This window comes from Marmota flaviventris, chromosome 9, assembly GCF_047511675.1.
Source record: "Marmota flaviventris isolate mMarFla1 chromosome 9, mMarFla1.hap1, whole genome shotgun sequence".
Taxonomy (NCBI): Eukaryota; Metazoa; Chordata; class Mammalia; order Rodentia; family Sciuridae; genus Marmota; species Marmota flaviventris.
Window position 1 is genome coordinate 111,504,854 of NC_092506.1, and position 15,966 is coordinate 111,520,819.

Genomic DNA, 15,966 nt, shown 5'->3' on the forward strand with positions numbered 1-15,966 from the left:
TGGAATACTGGGGAGTGTGCCCCCCAGAGTGGTTTCTGAAGACAGGCTGCAGGAGCCATCCATAGAGATCAGTGAGCACCAGTGGAAGGCTGGAGCAGGTGGCCCTAACACTTTACTTCTTGTCCTGGGAGTCTAACTAAAATAGCAACAACCACTCAGTCCAAAGAACAGACACACACCTGCTGTGTCCCTCCAGAATCATCTTACTCCTTCCAAAATGAGGCCCAAAGATAGGATTTTTCATTCCCTGACATTTGAGGTCCACATGAAACTTATTCCCATAGCCAAGATTCTGATCTTTTCTGAGATGAACTCAGATAAACTGTTTGCCAGACAGCTGGACCAGAACCGAAGGGTAAGGAGATAAGGCCCAAGTGAGGAAGGCAGCAGCCTCACCTTCTGTTAACTCCCATCCCAAAGTGAGAAATCAATGTGCTCAGCTGCAATTCAAAGCAATTAGTCTTTGTTCCCACATGTTCTCAAACAATGACTTAAAGAAGCCCAAATAAACATTTTCAGAAAAGAGAGCAAATTTGTATTACTTAACCCAAGGAATGCAAACAAGTGTAATTAAAGTGAATACCCATAAATAACGTAAATACATTACTTAGGAAATGAATTAATTAGTGTTTAATTACTATCAATTACTAAAATCACTACAGAATTACTTGTAGAATGGATTGGATCTCTTGCTCCTATTAATAATTTCCATTGCTAATTGTATGCAATTGTATTTTCTTTTCTTTGGGTGCATCTTAGCAGAGCTAATAGGAGGAAGGAACAGCACAGTGAACAATGACAGGAACATCTTTTTTCTTTGCTCGGTAAAACACAAAAATGGTTTGAAAAATATCTGCCTAGTTGTCAAAAGCCGGTTCAGCTAAGGAAGGTGCCCAGGAAGAAGGTATCTGTGGCACAGGGTGATCTGTGCCATTCCATGGTGGGGGTGAGAACAGAGGTTTGTGGCAGGGCCTAAGGTGGAGGATGTGTGTGTTTGTGTGTGGGTATGTATATGTAGAGATGAGAGAGACAGGTGTTAGAAGGTTCAATATCTGCACTTATTTCCAGGATGCCTATACCCATGTATAGGCTGGCAGATGGGCATCACTACCCACAGGTCTGTCCAGGTGAGGGAATGGACTTGATATTTACCTGGAAGATGGAGTAATAATCTGCTTTTTGGTGACGAGAACATCCCTAATGTCATGGTCCCCAACAATTTTGACACTAGGTGGTGAGTGGCAGAAACAGATGCATATATATGAGAGAATGAGAATAAAGGGTATCTACCAAAGGAGTCCATTCTTATTTTTCTCTTCATACAACATCCCCTTTCCCTCTCTCTACCCTCACCCCCTCTGTCTTTCATGAACATTCTCAAACCTGGTTTTGATTCTAGGCTTCTCCACCTGGGAAACCCTGGGAGAGTTACTTAACCTCTTTGTGCCTCAATTTCCCCATCTGCAAAATGGGGAAAATCATAGTATCTGCCTCCCAGGGTTATCGTGAGAGTTTGGATCAGTGGGTGGCACATAGCAATATCTGAAATATTATATTGCTACTACATGTTAATTTGTAGAACAGTTGAGGGAATGTACATGATGTGGAGGTGAAATAATTAGGGGCATGGGAGGGGCGATTTGAAAAAGAGAAAAGAAGTTGGAGAGGAGAAATTTGTGTAATAGGGTTCTCCAGAGAAAGAGAACCAATAGAATATATATGTGTGTGTGTGTGTGTGTGTGTGTATCTCCTACACATACACTCACACACACTCACACATACACACATGATTTCTCTTTTGAATCTCTGTGTCCTAGATGGCTCTCTTTTCTTCCAAAGGTGATACAGGGCCTTACCCTGAGGTAAGGGGGTACATGGAGCTGTTCTCTAGACTGTCTTCTGTGCTCTCCATGTTGTTTTAGTCCTCAATGTTTACTCATTTGTTCCTTCTGGGAATGTGGTGGAGAGGACACATTCCTGCTTTTAAGGAGGAGAGCCAAGTGACTGCTAAAGCACAGCAGGTAAGTACCATGAGCTTTTCAGAAGAGGGTAAAATAGGTAGGAGGTGAGATCTCTGGGAGGTTTGCAAGGGGGAGACAACCCCAAGCAGAGGCCTGAGAACAGGTGAATGAAAAAGGGGTATCAAGATCCCTCTTTACCAGATGAGGAAACCGACAGTCAGAGACAAGTGAGTTGCCAAGACCCACATAGCTGGGGAGGTTTTGTCAGCATTGAGATTTAAGACAGGGTCTATGTGACTCTAAGGACTTGAATTGTCCAACAATGCCATTCTTTCTATTGTCCCTCCCCATCTCCCCTGGGAAGCAAAATACCCCTATCTCTTGTGATCCCTATCTCCAATTTTTGTGTGAACCCTAAGCACCTGCAGCAAAGGGTGAGTTGGCCCCACTGCCTGGGGTGCACTCCTGGCTCTGCACTGCTTTAGGGTGTAACACTGGATACATAGCTGAGTTTTTCTGAATTTAACATGAAATACTAGCCTCAGAACTGTGTGAGGATTAAAAAAAAGAAAGACAGACATTTTCTTTGTGGAAAGCTTAGCATAGTGCCTGCTACATAGTAATTATTCAATAGATGATAGATAATATCATTATTGTGGATGCTAAGCCTCATTTTTTGGTCTCAGTTGATTGTTATTAAGCCAGGCTAATGTGTTGCCTGATGAGGCATTGGCCTAAGTTGTATTTGCATTTTAGATGGAGACACTTGAAGATAAAAATTTACACTGTCTTTAGAAGAGCACCCATCTTCCTCTCTTCCCTGGGAGGGAATAAAGAAAGATTGGAAAAACCTTTGTGGCAGGCCAGCTGCAGGGAGGTGCAGATACTTTTAAGTTATGCAAAAACAAAACTCAGAAAGTTGCCAGCCACGCACAGGGCCAGTGTTAAGTGATTTGCCACCTGTGCAGAAACCTATACGATACCTAGAGTAAGAGTTCCTAAGAAACCTGAGCTTTCTCATTTGTACCCCTTGTCTCCTATCCTGGGCCCATAGTAAAGAAAATAAGGACTAGCAAGAAACTAGCTCTTTGAAATGTCAGAGTCTTAGAGGTAAGGGCCACTTGCCCAAAAGCATTTGAATAGCACACCCCGTCCTAGGAAGCTTATCCCAAACCTCATCCTCTTCAAGACCCCCTCACTGGGGAGGCTGAGTTGCCTCTGCAGGTGTCTGTGCAAATGGGAGACCAACAATGGTCATTAGTTTTCATTTGCTGAAATCAGCAATTTAATCCTAACCTAACCAGAGCCTGTAACTCCCCCTTCCTGGACAAAGGCCCTCCCCCAGAATGACTGAATTTCACAGGGAGCAATAAAGCAAAGGGCTTCTGCTGAATCAGGTGCTAGACTCTCGGGCCTGTAAATCATCCCCCTTGGTTCTTCAGGTTGGAGATGATGTCTTCACCACAGCCCTCTCTTTCCTGCTATTTCCACAACCCCAGCTACTAAGGAGATACCCCTAGGTAGCACATCCTTTCCAAACTGGGAACGCAGCTGGTCCTGGGTCCCCTTTCAAAACACGTGTGGCAGGAGAGTGTTCATATGAAATGCAAACATTGCAGATTGCCCGATCCGACTGGCCTCAATAAATCCATAAGTTGTTCATGGTTGTACATTCATGGATGGTCTGAGAACAGTCAATGTGGAAACCAGGTCATTTAGAGGAATTCCAGTCCAGGTGTTCTCAGAGACTCGGGCCCCTGAATAGGAGAGCAAGGATTGTACAATCAATTCTCCAGAGACCTTTCGCTTTCTGGGGTGTGTTCAGTAAAGGCAGTTGGTTAGGATAAAGCAGAGAGCTAATCAGTCAAGAGATTTCCTTTAAATGGAAGTTTTCAGAATCTGGTGTTTAGTGAATGTCAAGCTTGAGAAAGAGGTGAGATTGACAGAAGCTAAGACCCTCAAATCAGGGCTTCTCTTTTTATCCTCAGTTTGACCTAATAGACCGTACATGCTAAAGCCAGTCACTCTCCTCCCTGAAGTAGGACTTGGTACGTGTCTGGGGAGCCCAGCTGCAGAACAATGGAGGGTTTGAGTGTAGGGGACCAGGTAAGCCTTGACTCAGGCTGACCTGAACCTCACTTTTCTGCCCTATAAACTGGGGGTAGGGATGGGCTGCTTCACTAGTTTATCTCTTACCATCCTTCCCAATTTAAAAGTTTATCTGACCTTTAAGGGGTAGAGAGCCTGGAGTCGCTGAAGAGCAACGGAGTGAGAAAGAATCCCTGTTCTTGGTCCTAGGTGCCAATCTATCTGCAAAGTCTTTTTGGTCCTGTCTGTAAGCCAGTCCAGGAAACCTGCCAGGCTTTTTTTTTTTTTTTTTTTCTTCTTTTTGGTGGGATATCCAGAAGCAGGACTAGAAAGTCACCTGAAAAAGGCTGCATGCAGAAAGGACAGTCCCTTTCTCCAACTGCTGCAGCAATCACTCAATGCAATGCTCTGATGCCACCTTCACCTCCCAGTTTGCTTATCTGTGTTCAGAGGCTGGCCAAGGAAAAGCACTCTGCTGGCAGAAAGTCAGGTTCAAGTCTTAGCTTTGGCAAGCTCTGTGACCTTGGGCCACTTGGTACAACCTTGTGGGATTGCTCCGTGTCAGGATAGAATACTGGAATACTGGAATGGAGGAGGTACCAGAAGTTGCTTTATAAAGAGTTTATAAAGTTTATAAAGGTGGCTCCGGGAGAGGAGGGATGATGTCATGGCCCAGGTGAGGTGGTAAGCAAGGTCTTCATTCTGTTTATCCCTGCATCTCCCACAGGCCTCACACAGTCAGACAGCTGCACTTGACATCAACAGATGAGTGCATAAATGAGTCAACACACTTGGCTTGACCACATGGACTTCTGCTACCTTCTCAAGATACACTGGTAGGAGAAGCATTTCTGGAAAACATCTTTGGCTCACCAAGGACAGGTACTTCAGAAACTCCATTGTCCCTTAAAGGCATCCTGCCCTGGGTCCTGAGGGTGAGCAGGGAACTGAGGGTAAGCAGGGGACTGAGAGCAGTCTGTGAGAGACACCTGTCGGCTTTTTCCTCCTAGACAGGGTACATGGCTTCTTGGCAGGTGTGGCACCCTGGTCCTGAATGGCCTCTTAGTCATCCCTTACTTAGGGAGATGAGGGCGCAATAAATCTGTGTTTAAGGAGACAGGAGATCAGGGTTTAGCACCTTATATCTCTGAGAGGCTTTGGCATCTTATTTTCCTAAATCATAAAATAAAAAAAAATAATTACCTTAAAGATCTTTCCTGCACATCAGTGAGACTTGAAGGTACAGGTCCAATCAATGTGAACTGAATGTAGAACTATATCAACCTAACTACTGATCCATGTGACTGAACCTCAACACCTTTCCTCCAAATTCCATGAATCTACTTGGGAAATGCTCAGTTCTTGCAATGGTCAGGGGACAGGATAGCAACCTTCCTGGGACATCCTGCCTGCAACACTCCATTAATAGTGAGCCTTCTCCACCATGGGACTCTGTAACACTTCTAAAAGTTTCTACATCCCATATAGCAAAGCCAGAGCTCAGAGTTAACTTCTGAGAAGAAAAGAATGGAATAAAGACCTTTCCTATGGGACAAATGCGGTGATATGAGAAGCCTGCCTGGTTATGATGGGTCTGTTGTTTTGGTGAATTTTCCACGTGGTTGGAAACAGTATCTCTCCTTCCTCAGGGAACCCCGATTCATCTCTTCTGGAAGTGGAGTATTTACCAGGATTCTTTCACACAAACCTGCTCTGTTCACAGCCCACCTGGGTTACTCAGCTTTTTGTCTCTGTGACCAAAACGTCCAACCGGAACAACTTAGAGGAGGAAGTTTATTTTGGCTCACAGTTCCAGAGGCTCATGGTGGACCAGCTCCATCGCTCTGGGTTCAAGGTGAGACAGAACCTCATGGCAGAAAGGTGTGGTGGAGAAGCACGGCTTCATTCATGACAACAGTAAATCAGAGAGAGGGGAGGGGGCTGCAAGGGAAGAGGAACTCTTCTAGGACACACCTCCAGCCACACCCACCTGCCTCATTACCATGAGTCTATTCAAACCCGCATGGACTGATTGGGTTACAGCTCTCATAATCCAACCATTTTGCCTCTGAATGTTCCTGCATTAACACAGGAGCTTCTGAGGGACACCTCAGATTCAAACCAAAACACCCCTTCTGTCCGTGTGCTTGCACCTTCAAGGTTTCCAACAGAACTTTAGAGGGGTTTATCAGACGGCCCTGGCCCCCAGACTGTGCTGGTAGTCAAGTGCCAGCTCCAGAAGTCATTACTAGGACAGACCCTGTGGGGAGGACCATCATTCAGCATTGGACAAAGACGTCTGTCCGGTGACCTACCCGGGGGCCTGTCAGAAACAGAAACATCTTAATGAAAAAGCACACCCCTCAGTCTTTTTCATGCTGACCAAGCAAAATGGAGGGGAGATTTGAATAAGAGGATGGGACTCTGCTTTTAGCAGCAAAGCAGCCCTGGGGCGGGGGCGGGGATTGTGGGGGAGAGATTTAGAATTTTTAAAAATCCTGTTGTGGGTTAATGGTTTCTTTTCCCTTCTTCCTTGCTCTCTCTGACACCCGAAGGAACAGAGAGGTATGGTATATCCCCAGAAGTTAAACAGGAAGCCATCTATCAGACAGGACCCTCCCACCACAAAGGAAAATCATAAAAATGTCATAAAGGCCCATGTCCCCAGCTTCAGGTCCTCCCATCCTTCCACAGAGTTCAGCCTCTCTCTCTCTCTCTCTCTCTCTCTCTCTCTCTCTCTCTCTCTCTCTCTCTCCCCCTCCCTCTCTTTCCACTTCCTGCTCTCTTCCCTTTTCCTAAGCAGGGAAACCCGTGGGATGTGAACATCTTTAGGCTGGGAAACTTTCTTGTTCACCATCAGGTTCCCCGACATTATTCCAGTGTATTTGGCAGTTCCTGCTTTTAAAATATTTGCCGAAGGAATGAAACTCTCTTCTCAAAGCTTCCAGGCCTACCTAGATAGAGATGACTGATAGCAGTTTAGAGCTTTATCATTCTCCTGGGACATCTGTACTTCAAAAACAGATCAAAACAACACAGGAAGAAGTTCCATTAAAATGAATGGTAGATTTCCAGACAGCAGCATGTGATACTTTCCTTAGAGCAAAGGACCTTGTCGTCTGAGAAACCAACCCGCAAAAGCCCCTGGCCTATCAGAGCCGCTGGAAATGGGTGAGTGTAGCCCTCAGCATTTGCAGAGAGCAGCTGTCAATTTTAATGCATCTAAGGCCTTCTCCTTGAGGGGGGAGAGTGCTGAAAAGCCTATGCTCTATTCTGTGCTTCCTGAAATCTTTCCATTTAAATGCAGATTGGGAGCCTTCCTTCCTCTAAGTGGTCACGGAGAAGACAGAGCAAAGTTGAAATGATAATTTCCTTAAGAAGAAAGGGAACAGTTTTGTTCATTTCCCCAAGGCACCAGCTGTCATTTTCTCTTTATGGTAGCATCTCCCCCCACCACATTTAGATGGCCTTTCTCATCCCCAGTCACCCCAGTTTTTGCATCATAGGCTCCTTTAGTTATGCTAATCCTACCAGCAGCTAGTATCTTGTAGTTTAAATGGAAAGAATCCAGTCCAAAGGCCTGTGATTATCTGCTTCCTCCTATCCTTTCTCCACAAGATCCAGGCCCTTTTATATCAAACAGGAGGGTAGGATGAAAGGCCCACCATGACTGGGAAATTAACAGGAGGGGGCAGAGATGATTAAAAAGAGGATTTTTCCCTACTTTTGATTTTTTAAGAGACATTTGAAAGTGTCTCCATTTTGGAACACTGACCAAGGCAGAGAGACCTGTTCTTGAACCATGCCAGAACTTGCTCATTGTTCAAGAATCTGGACCCTTGTGCTGTGTTCTTGACTCTCTTATGAACTTGCCCTGGAGAAAAAATAGCAAGCGGTTTCCTCGATATTTAGAGTTAGTTGGGCAGTTTGGCCTCACATGCGTCAGTGAGAATTTTGAGGTATGTTGAGTTCCCAACTGACACATCTAGGTTTATGATGTGAGAACTAGACAGGTGTCCAGGACCAGAGTAGATTTACTATGGGTCTGCTGCAAACTCACTTCTGGGGGAAATGATAGTTCATTTCCTGGGAAATTCTAGTGAACACCTTGCCCTGAGGCCCCTCCCAAAACAAAACCATTCATCTCAAAATCTCTCTCCTGTGTTGTAAGGCCTCTGACTCCCTCTGCAGGAAAGAGGTCAGAGATCTGAGAGCACAAAAATAAACCCCTTCATATTCCCACTTCCCTCCATCCCTGCAGCTTCAGACTCTGCTCAGGAGCATGACACTGAAAACAGAAATAGCTTCAAGAAGACTTCAGATGAGCTCATGGATAATAGAACCAAAAAATGGTTACTAAAGTAGAAGTCAGAAAGATTCAGAGCTCCATCTTTCGATGGGTCAGTAGAAAGAATACAGATGCCTTCTGGTCCTAGGTTAACCATTGACTGGTTTTATGATCTTAACAAATTACTTTGCTTCTCTCATCTTAGTTTCTGCATCTCTAATGTGAATGATCTGGTTTACATATTTTCCAACCTTTCCAACTCTGACGTTCCCAGATTCTGTGAAGTGTGTGTGTGTGTGTGTGTGTGTCTACACAAGATGCAAATTGCTGTCTACTTCCCTCTCTCCCAATAGAGTACAAAGGCTTGAATAACCCAGGAAATGGACGAGGACTTGTTCTCTGTGTGTCTGGCCTTACTGCAAATATTCTTTTCTCTTTCTTCTCTTCTCTGCAGCTGGAAACCCAACCACCAGATTTGTGAACCAGAGAAAGAGGAACGAAGATGCTCTGAAATGCTTATTTAGACAGTGCTAACATATCAAAAGAACATTTGACACAAATGGGGTATCTAGTTACCATAGATCTTATAAAGTTCATTCAAAGAATGTAATGAAAAAAATCAAATAAATGAATCATTCAGGGATATGCAAAGGATGGCTCCCATTTTCATTCTTTTGTTCTCTTTCTCTCTCAGGAGAGAAAAGTAGATAGGAAATTAGAGCAAGAAGTTGGGGAATATTACAGAAAGCAAAAGGGGCAATGTTGAGAAGGATGAAAAGGAGAGCCAAGGTTAGGAGAAGAACAAAAACAAAGACCAAGAACCTCTAATCAAATTAAATGGTTGGCAACAAACACATAGAAAAAGATATTCCTGGGCCTGTATCTTTAAAACAATGGCAGCAAGAAGGAGTTGCAGGGAAAGACAGATAGTGAGATGGGTGCAGGGGCAACCCAAGGTCAAACTTTACTGCTTCTCTAGCTCTCTTGCTCACAGCAAAAGGACATTAGCCCTGGGCCAGAAGGGCGACGTGGTTACCCAACAAGACATCACAATGTTTCTAGAATAATGCTGGAGATGGTCTCACTATTCTGTGCTTCATCTTTTTAGCTCAGGGGCCAGTTCTGCCTTCATGATCTGGATCCGCCTATGCTGAATGCTTCACATAAAACTGACACTTCTTAGGCACTCTGTTCCCAACAGTGTTTTCTGCCAGGCGTCTCGCACACTTTTCTTAATGCCAACTCTGTTCTGGGATCAGTGCTCTGGTCTTCAGAACATGCAGTGGTACAGAGTCTGGGGCTTGGATCACACAGAGCTGCCCTGGAATCAAACCCCTCTTGGCTGTTGGATTTTAGGCAATGGTAATTTCCTCCTTGATAAAGTAAGGAGAATAATAATGCTATCTTCCCTGAAGGCTTGTGGTAAGGATTTAAGGAGATCATGAATGTGGGAGGGTTTAATGCAAAGAGGTTACTCATAAAACCTGGGAAGCATTCTCTCCCCAAGTCAGATCTAGCTGATGAGATGAGGAAGTAGAAAGAAGTGCTGTGAAGAACTGTGCCTGAGTGTGCTGGTATCCACCACTCCCCACTCTGGTCACCGTTGTGCTAATGGCTTCCCCTTAGGATTTGGATCTATAATCGCTGAGTGAGTCCGATGAGGTATATGTGATATGAGAAGATGAAAGGCAACTTCCTGAAAGTAGTGAGGGCTTCTTGCTGAAAGTCTTAAAGTGCTGGGAGCACTCAGGTATATTTGCTGATCATAAAAGTGAGTTGTTACATTTTCCTAGGAGAGTGAGAATAACTACCCCAAAGTTGCAGAGGTCCCTATCCTCTATAGCCCAGGTACTGGGGACAAACTACACTGCTCTTGAAGTGCAGGGCCAGTCCAGACTGCTTCCCTTCCAAAGGTGATTCACCATCTGCTCTCACCCACAGATTGGAGCAAGAGAAAGATAGACAGAGAGGCACAGGCAGATGGTACGCCATTTCTATGTCCACCTCTTCCTTTTCCAGGTATGAGGCGGTATACCTGCATCTTTCAAAGCAACCTTGGGGTACAAATGGGCGCCCCAAGTTGGTTCTTCTGCTGGTCTCACCTGGGCTTAGAAGCTGAAGCGGAAGCCAAGGGAGGGCAGGAGCCCAGAATTTGTCCTCGGTCTTTTTCCTTTCACTGTGGAATAGTCCTTTCCCTGGGGAGGTGATAAGAAAGAAAAAGGTCATGCAAAGCATAAAACTCAGCAATGCCTTTTATAGAAGGCCTTACATTGTGTGCTTTAGGGATTTTTTCCTTTTGAAAAAATGAATTATTTATTTGTCTTCAATTAAATGTAAACATATCAAAACTCATGTCCTTTATTTTTCCTGATTCACTACTACTTGATTATTTCTCATCAGATGAATGTTTTTTTTTTTTTTTGTCTTCTCTGTCTGCCTTGCAAAATCAACTTATAACTCATTTGCTTTCATCAGTAAAATTTCTTCAAATAACTTCATACGGCTGCCATTCCTATTTTGTTCAACCCCCTTAACACATCTTTACATTTTGGGCTATGGTAATTAGTACTATTAATATGAATTTTGTGTATGTGGGTAATATATATATTATTTATTATTGTGGTTTGGATATGAGGTATCCCCCTAAAACTCCTGAGTTAGTATAATAGGGGAAATGAATAGATAATGAAAACCCTGACCTAATCATTGGTTTGATACAGTTGATGTATTAGTAATTTGAATGGATTAACTGGATGGTAACTGTAGGCAGGTAGGGCATGGCTGGATGAAATAGGACATTGGAGGTTGTGCTCCTGGGGAGTATATATATTTTTTCCCCTGGTTCCTTCCCCTTGCTCTATGCTTCCTGGCTGCCATGAGCTGAGCAGCTTTATCCACCATGCCCTTCTGCCATAATGCTCTGCCTCAGCTTGGGCACAGAACAATGAAGTTGGATGTCCATAGGCTGAGCCTCTGAAACTGTGAGCTCAGAATAGACTTTTACTCCTCTAAGTTGTTCCTGTTGGGTACCATGGTCACAGCACTGAAACACTGACTGATACTCTTATATATGCCTTGTTCTATTTTATGTATTTTCACATGCATCCAACTGTACAGAGTCATTTCTTATAGGCACGAGAGGCCTGGGAAATTACTGCATGATTTTTATCATGGTTGAAATCTGATTCAACAACAGCAGTTGCCTTAATCAAGGGAGCCTGTAGAGTAAGTTGTAGAAAAACAGTCTTCTGGCCACATGTTGGAGGAAGAAGACAAGACAAAAGGGCAAGGAACTTGAAGGGGTACCAGGAAAGATGGGGTAGCTGCTACAGCTTTGCTCTGCTCGCCAGTTGACTGCATCCCAGTTTTTCCTGGTGAGCACCAGGAGAGCTAGAAGGTTCTCAGCTTCCGCCATAACATAGTTGCTTTCCTCAAAATGATTTGGAGAGTAGGTCCCTTGTGATGAGAGATGGCAGTCTCTAGGGCTATGGAGAGATTGCTAAGGGCTTATGAATTGCAGGTATGTACCAAGTTTCTGCCTGTAGGCGGCATACATGAAAACACAACCACTTTTCTGTAAAAATTCTAGAACTGTTTTTCTTTTTCTTTCCAATGTTGAAAAGGGTCCTCATATTTGAAAAGAGTTGAGAATTGATTGCTCGGTAAGTAAAAAGGCAAAGACTTTGTAATTATACTTCTTTGAGGTGGATTCTTGTTTTCCCTCAGTTTTACGATTGAGATTGAATTGCTTCAATGTTCTGGACCAAGTGAGGTAAAGTAAAGCCTATCTTGATGGGTTGTTGAGATAATTAGGTCTAACTCATGAACGTGCTTAGCTTATAGGTGGTCCATGGCAAATTCTGAGTGGTAGCCATTGGTGTTAATCACTTCCTGAGGTAGGCTGCTCACAATATACATGGTACCAAAGACCACACTGGCAAACTTTTAGTGATAACAAGAAATGCCAGCATCCCTGGCATTAAAACCTCAACCTACCTTAAGTCCTGGATCGTGCCCTCACGGTGCTGTTTCCACCCGTGTTCCCTAAGATTTTCCCTGGTGTTCCAGCATCACTGTCCACACAGGGCCCTCTGTGAAGCTGATCCCAACCTCGTCATAAGAGTGAAGGTCTGAACCTGGAGGCTGTGGAGCACAGGGTCCCCTGCATTTCTTGTTTTTTCTTTCTCTATTCTCCCTCTCTTTTCAAATTCATATATAAAACAAATCAAAATAGGGAAACAGGGATAGTCAATAACAAACCCTCTGGAGAGTGAGGATGGGAGAGAGCACTCTGGTCCTCTGGGCTGTCTGACTGGCCATGCTGTTTAAGTCCCATCTCGTACCCACTGTGGTGAATAAATTGGATTGCTGAGCGAGAAAAAAAAATGACATATTTCTCTTGTTGTGAAAGGACCTAAAAGGCTCTTTTCTGATTTTCAGATTCTAGTCATGCAGCCCAAACCTCCTCTTATCTGCTTTTATATATTTTTTTAACATCTTATGATTAGGTTTGATCTTCTTAAAGGCTTTGATTAAATAGTCTTTGCACTTCCTGATGTGCAAGTTCATCATTTTCTATTGGAAGATGTCTTGATGCCTCATCTGGACTTTAGCATGAAAATGTTATTTTCGCCCTCCAGCCATAATGGGCTTCTCATCATCGACTTTATTATTATTATTATTATTTTATTTTTTGACAGAGAGACAGGGGGAAACGCCTCTCCCCGCCCCGCTGGGCCCTTGGGGCTCCCCTCCGCAACCTTGAGGTGGAAGGCCGAGGGCGGCAAGGAGGCGCCCGCCACCTTTGTCTCTTGGTTTGACCCACGGGCCCATTAATGGAAGAACCGCGGCAGGCAAGGTCACGGGAGGAAGTACGCCCTCCCATCTGGAGGCCATCAGCTGCCCACTCCAGAACATCAAGGGGTGCCAACTGCATCTCTGCTAGGTCATTAGCCGCTCCCAGGACATACATTTGTCCTTGTGGTGCTTGGGCTGGCGCACTCCAAAGGGGATCAAGTCTTGAGAGCAGGTCTCAAAAAGAAAACCGCCAAAGTCTTCCTGATCAAATAGAAGTCACAGCATCAAACCTATAGAGGAGCAGCACATCCCAAGTGGCTTTCATTGTCGCACTAAAAAAAAAAAAAAAAAAAGGTGCAATAGTCTCCTACCAAGGTGCAGCCTTGGGGCCCACAGCATGAGGATTTCCATCTCCTAACTGTCACAACAGGTGGTATGTGGTCCTATTTTGTCCTCTAATTGTTTTATGTCCATATATTGCTGTATTTCTTGCTCTAAAAGCATTTGATAGGAAGAAGGAGCCTATCTCCCATTTCCCCAGTATGTTTATTTCATGGAGGACGACTTGACGCACACAGTAGGTGTCAGCTTGTCAAGGTAAATGCCTCAGCACTGTGACTTTCTCTGAGGTTTTACACCATATACTTCTGTTGTTGATATTTAATGCATGTGAAATAGGTATTAAAACTTTCCACTTGCCTCACCAGAGAACTGAGAGGCTGCATGAGCTAATGTCTAGAAAGCACTCAGCGCATTTAAGATATATACACATGAGCGAGTGCACGCGCGCCCGCGCACGCACACACACACACACACATCAGTAGGCTATTATTATCTACCTCTCTGGCTTGCTAAAACACAAGTTTCCCAAGCTCTCTGTAATTCCTCCTGGAAATAGTCTGAAGATATGTTCCTTGCCCTTCATCCAGCTTTTAGCTTCAAATTCCATTGTCCAAAGTCAGAAAGCAGGGGTCAAAAATAATGAAGGGAAGGTTAACCAGACTCTGTTGAATCCCAGATAATTAAGAGACCCCAGTAAGAGGAATTATTCATCTCTCTGATTGCCATCAAATGCTAAGCTGTATATTTTCCTGCAAGTCTTCCATTGTAATTGGCTTAGCAAGTATGGTTCTCGTCTTAATCTGCCACAACTGTCCCAAAACAGAGACTGATGCTGTTGTGGTAATGGGAGAAAGCTAATGACCATGTGAATCTATTTCTCTGATAGCTACAAGCTCTGGACACATGCCTGGAGAGCTCAACCTATTTCTTAGCCTCAATCACAGGTTTACAGTGGGGTGAGGCTTCTGGGACTTGTAGCTTGATTTTTTTAAACCATAAGTGTGCAAGATCAATGATGGGGTCACCAGGAGACACATACCTGATGGATCAAGCAATTGGTTTTCCTGACTTGGGGTATAGACCTGGTTTGGGATTTAGAGAAGGTCAAGAGCATAGGTTTACCAACTCACAAGTTTATAAAACACATATCCTTCAGCATAATGACAGCCCCTGGGAGAGTTTAATTCCTAGTTCTAGTGTATGTGTGTGTGTGCGTGAGTGTGTGCCCATGTGACTGATTGCTAGTTTTGAAGCCACCACGCAATGCCATGGCTTTTCATCTTGGCCTATGTCTCCGTTGTCTCCGTAGCACATTCCAGCTGTTCAGAGCCACAACTTGAAAAGATGGGCTGATTGAAATGCTGACTGTACACTAGATAGGCAGTCAGCCCTGCACTATTAACAAAGAAAGTGGCCCCTCCCCACTTTCCCCACTGTTCTTATTTTTCCCAAAACTATTTCTTTGCTTCCAGAGAAAAGGGAAATGTGCAGAGAAGCAATTAATTATAATTATATATGTGCGAGAGTATGGGGGAACCAGTCACAAAGAATTTTCAAGTCCCAAAATTGTCTAATAAAAGCTACCCCAAAACGTCATAATTTTGGAGGAAGTTAAATTTTTATAGAGTTTGGTGATAAGAAAAATTTGCTAAAAGCGAGCGATCTTAATCACTACACTGTCACTTTGCAAAGTAATTGTGGAATTAGGAATAATTACACTCTAAGGGAAGAAAACGAAGCAATCTGCCTTATGATCTTTTAAAATAGAATTATGATTTTGGTTTGTTCCATAAATCAAAAGAAGTAAGGCACAAACTTGTGGATAAGGTAATAACCTGGGGTCTTGGAAACGTAGGTTTAATGATTAAAGTGCTCTGTGCTTGGACATGAATTATCTATTCCCAAGAGAATAGGTAGAATTTTGTAAGCAGAAATGTATAATCACAGGTGCCTTCAGGGTAGGGTGCAGGCCATCTGAAGAATGCTGTGGCTTCCATTAAGAATCACTCCTGCAAACAGAGTAATGAATCACTCAGCCTATACACTGTCCTGGTAAAAATTTCAGATCTCTGCCGATTAAATCACAGTCCTGGCCAATACAGGATGATGAGTTATAATTATAAAACAGTGGTGGAAATCATTCCCAGGGTTCCTGTGTATTGGCATAAAAAGTTCAATTTGTTCTTACACTATGAAAATGATGTAGCAAATATTATGGGAATTATGTTGGAAAAAAAAAGATCCTACTTTTAATAATTCCTGCCATCACGGAGGAGAAATCAGGGAAATTTAGAATCTGCTCTACTCACACTAAGATGTTTTTTCTAGAATCCTCTCTAAAGTATGGTTCTGATCCTCTGTGTTAAAAGTGGAGAGGTTTGAAGCCATACTATGATCAGCAGAAGACTAAGGGTTAAATGTGGACAATCGGCCCATTGGGTGAAGCCCTATCAGGTTATAAAGACATCAAAATACAGACATTATGGCAAT

The 15,966-nt window shown here is 43.7% G+C and overlaps 1 long non-coding RNA gene across 4 annotated transcripts; it reads left to right on the forward strand.

The window, feature by feature from the left end:
- The first annotated feature begins 708 nt into the window (after window positions 1-708).
- On the forward strand, window positions 709-8,988 carry LOC114100740 (uncharacterized). Of its 4 annotated transcripts, XR_011708627.1 has the most exons (6): window positions 709-2,021; window positions 3,950-4,067; window positions 4,777-4,931; window positions 5,699-5,904; window positions 6,853-7,220; window positions 8,792-8,988. It is a non-coding gene; the product is annotated as an uncharacterized lncRNA (long non-coding RNA). The 4 variants fall into 4 exon arrangements; XR_011708629.1 differs by lacking the exon at window positions 3,950-4,067; XR_011708628.1 differs by lacking the exon at window positions 709-2,021 and having other exon boundaries at window positions 2,036-4,067; window positions 6,910-7,220.
- Window positions 8,989-15,966: the final 6,978 nt, after the last annotated feature.